Source organism: Nicotiana sylvestris, chromosome 8, assembly GCF_000393655.2.
Source record: "Nicotiana sylvestris chromosome 8, ASM39365v2, whole genome shotgun sequence".
NCBI classification, from domain to species: Eukaryota; Viridiplantae; Streptophyta; class Magnoliopsida; order Solanales; family Solanaceae; genus Nicotiana; species Nicotiana sylvestris.
The window spans coordinates 42,015,871-42,020,511 of NC_091064.1; positions in this window are offsets into that span (position 1 = coordinate 42,015,871).

Consider the following 4,641-nt stretch of genomic DNA (forward strand, 5'->3'; position numbering starts at 1 on the left):
TCATCCCGTAGTCTAAATCATAAATATACAGGAAAATCTCTTGGAATACCAATCCGTAGTCCCGAAGTAAATATACAGTACAGGGGAATCTCCCGAGTGATGTCCCGTAGTCCCAATTGTAAACGTGCATGGGGATCTCCCAGAATACCGATCCGTAGTCCCAAAGTAAATATTTGGGGGGATCTCCCTGGATAGCGTCCCGTAGTCCCAAAGAAAACACACAACAGTATCAAGAAAGAATCTACAGTTCTATTCGAGAATAAACATGAATTCTACTCTAAACATGCTGCACAAAATACAAGTAAGTAGTTAAAACAGGTAAGATAATTAGATCACATAAGCATGCTTTTCCTAATCTAAACAAGAGGATTCAAGTACAAACATTGCTCTATTACAAGAAAACATAGATATTTACTTAATGAAAACGAGGGTTTTCAACAATTAGCACATGTACGCACTCGTCACCTCACGTACACGACACTCATATAACAACAGTACAAAACTCCTAAGGGGAGTTCCCCCACACAAGGTTAGGCAAGCCACTTACCTCGAACCAGCTCAAAATCAATCTGAAACCGTGCTCTTGCCACAAGTATCCAACTCCGAGTGGCCCAAATCTATCCAAATAAATTTCAAAATGTAAATACAACTACAAATAACTAATTTAGCTAAAGAAATCGAGGCTAAGGTAATAAAATAGAAAAATGCCCAAAAATCCTCTTCGGGCCCTTGTCTCGTAATCGGTATAAGTTATGGATTATGAACACCCATTCACTCACGAGGACACTCGAACCAAAATTATCAAAATACGACGCCAAAATCTCCCTCAAAACTCAAAATTTTAAGTTGGGAAACTTTTCCTCAATTCTCCCAATTTTCACCCCAAATCTGAAATTAAATGACAAACTAAGATTAGATTAATGGAATACAACTAGAAAAGGATAAGGATTCGATACCCACTGATTTCCTCTTCAAAATCCTCCCAAAATTACTTTCCCCCGAGTCAAAAATCAAATTTGGTGTTGTGAGCTTCAAACCCTCAAAATTTCATATTTTTCCCAACATTTTCCACATATGCGATCATGGGACCACACCTACGGTCCCGCTTCTACGGCTGGGGACTCGCACCTACGAGGTTTCATTAAACGAGCGGATACCGCACCTGTGCTCCTTTCTCCGTAGATGCGGTCTGCTTCTGCGGCCCTATAACCTCATCTGCGGTCACTGGCCATCAGTGCCCAAATCTCACCTGCGCCTACTTCCTCGCATCTGCGGGCCGCACCTGTGGGCTCCTCACCGCAGGTGCGAAAATACCAAAAGCAGCAACTTCAGAAAATAACCTAAGTCCAACTCAACTTCCGTGAAGCATCCGAAACTCACTCGAGGCCTCCGGGACCTCAACCAAACATGCCAACCAATCCTAAAACATCATACGAACTTATTCCAACTCTCAAATTACATCAAACAATGCTAAAACCATGTATCACCCTCCAAACCAAGCCTAAGGAACTTGAAATTTCAAGAATCCTACAACCGATGCCGAAACCAACCAAAACAAGTCTGATTGACCCCACATCTTGCACACAAGTCACATTCAACACTACAGAGCTATTCCAACTTTCGGAATCGGATTCCGACCCCGATATTAGAATTTCACTATCGATTCAGAAAATTCAAAAATTTAACTTTCGGTATTTCAAGCCTAAATAAGCTACGGACCTCCAAAACACAATCCGTACACACCCCTAAGCCCGAAATCATCCAACAAAGCTAATAGAATTGACGTAATTCCATTCCGAAGCCGTCTTTACACTGCTCCGACTACGGTAAAAATTCTAAAGCTTAAACTCTAATTTGGGGACTAAGTGTCCCAAAATACTCCAAAACTCAAAACGAATCCTCCTGGTAACTCACAACAGTAGAAAGTAACATGGGAAAGCAGTTAATAAGGGTTTAGGGCGTTAATTTTTAAAACGACCGGCTAGGTAGTTACATCCTTCCAGTCTAAAACATTCGTTCATCCTCGAATGAGCATAGAGACATACCTGAAGTGGTGAAAAGACGAGGGTAATGGCTGCGCATATCCTGCTCGATCTCCCAAGTTGCCTCCTCGACCGGCTGACCCCGCCATTGAACCTTCACTGATGCAACATTCTTTGAACTCAGCTTTCGAACCTTCTTGTCCAATATTGCCACTAGCTCCTCAACATAAGATAGATCCTTGTCTAACTGGACGAAACTGAAATCCAACACGTGCAATAGATCACCGTGATACTTTCAGAGCATTGAAACATGAAATACTGGATGAACCCTTGCCAAGCTGGGAGGTAAGACAAGCTCATAAGTAACCTCCCCAACAATTCTCAGTAGTTCAAAAGGACCAATAAACCTCAAACTCAATTTCCCCTTCTTCCCAAATCTCATAACACCTTTCATAGGCAAAACTCAAAGCAAGACCCGCTCTCCAACCATATAGGACACATCACGAACCTTCCGGTCCACATAACTCTTCTGTTTGGACTGGGCTGTATGGAGTCTATCCTGAATCACCTTAACCTTCTCTAAGGCATCCTTAACCAAGTCTGTGCCCCGTAATCTAGCCTCACCCGGCTCAAACCAACCCACTGGGGATCTACACCACCTACCATACAAAATCTCATACAGTGCCATCTGAATCTTGGATTGATAACTGTTGTTGTAGGCAAACTCTGCCAGTGACAAGAACTAATCCAAAGAACCTCCAAACTCTATCACACACGCGCAGAGCATATCCTCAAGAAGCTGAATAGTATGCTCGGACTGTCCGTCTGTCTGGGGGTGAAATATTGTGCTTAATTCCACCTGAGTACCCAACTCATGCTGTACAACCCTCCAGTACCATGATGTGAACTGAGTACCTCTGTCTGAAATGATGGAAACTAGAATACCATGCTGACGAATAATCTCCTGGATAAAAATCTCCGCCAACCACTCCAAAGGATAGGTAGTACACACAGGAATGAAGTGCGTAGACTTGGTCAGCAGATCCATAATCACCTAAATGGCATCAAACTTCCTCAAAGTTAGTGGGAGTCCAACTACGAAGTCCATAGCGATCCGCTCTCACTTCTACTCCTGAATCTCTATCTGCTGAAGCAAACCACCCAGTCTCTGGTGCTAATACTTTACCTGCTGACAATTGAGGCACCGAGATACAAACCAAACTATGTCTTTCTTCATCCACCCCATTAATAGTACTGTCCCAAATCCTAATACATCTTTGCGGCATCTGGGTGGATGGAATACCGCAAACTGTTGGCCTCCTCTAGAATCAACTCTTGAAGCCCATCAACATTGGGTACACATACCCGACTTTAAATACTTAATATCCCGTCTTCACCAATGGTCACATCTCTGGCATCACCATGCAGAACCTTGTCCTTGAGGACAAGAAAATGAGGGTCATCATATTGATGTTCTCGGATATAATCGAGCAAGGAAGACTGAGAAATCACACAAGCTAGAATCCGACTGGGCTCCGAAAGATCCAATCTCACAAACTGGCTGGTTAAGGCCTGAACATCCATCGCCATGGGTCTCTCCATTGCTGGTAGATAAGCCAAACTCCTCAAACTCTCTACCCGATGACTCAAAGCATCAGCCACTACATTGGCCTTGCCCGGATGATACAAGATAGTGATATCATAGTCCTTCAGCAGCTCTAACCTCCTCCTCTTGTGCAAATTAAGGTCCTTCTACTTGAACAGATCCTGTAAACTTTGGTGATTAGTATAAATCTCACAAGGAACACCATACAAATAATGAAGCCAGATCTTCAACGCGTGAACAATAGCAGCTAACTCGAGATCACGGGTAGGATAATTCTTCTCATGTACCTTCAACTGTCTGGATGCGTAGGCCATCACTCTACCATCCTGCATCAATACCGCTCCAAGGCCAATCTTCGAGGCATCACAATAGACAGTATAAGACCCTAAACCCGTACGCAATATCAATACTAGTGCTTTAGTCAAAGTTGTCTAAGCTTCTGGAAGCTCTCCTCACACTCTTCCGTCCACTGGAAAGGAGCACACTTCTGGGTTAGCCTGGTCATAGGTGCTTCATTAGATGAAAACCTCTCAACAAATCAATTGTAATAACCTACCAAACCAAGAAAACTACGAATCTCTGTAGTTGAGGATGGTATGGGCCAACTCTGTACTGCATTCACTTTCTTCATATCCATTTTTATCCCCTCACTCGATTCCACGTGACCCAAGAATGCCACGGAATCCAACGAGATCTCACATTTCGAGAACTTTGCATATAACTTCTTTTCTCTGAAAGGCTGAAGCACTGTCCTCAGGTGCTACTCATGATCTTCCCGACTCCGGGAGTATACCAGAATGTCATCAATAAAAAGAATGACAAACGATTCAAGATATGGCCAGAACACACTGTGCATCAAATGCATGAAGGTTGCTGGGGCATTGGTCAGCCCAAATGACATAAAAAAGAACTCGTAATGACCATACCGAGTCCTGAAAGCAGTCTTTGGGATATCTCGCTCCCAAATCTTCAACTGATGGTAACCTGAATGCAAGTCAATCTTAGAAAACACTCATGCACCCTGTAACTGGTCAAACAGGTCATCAATACGAG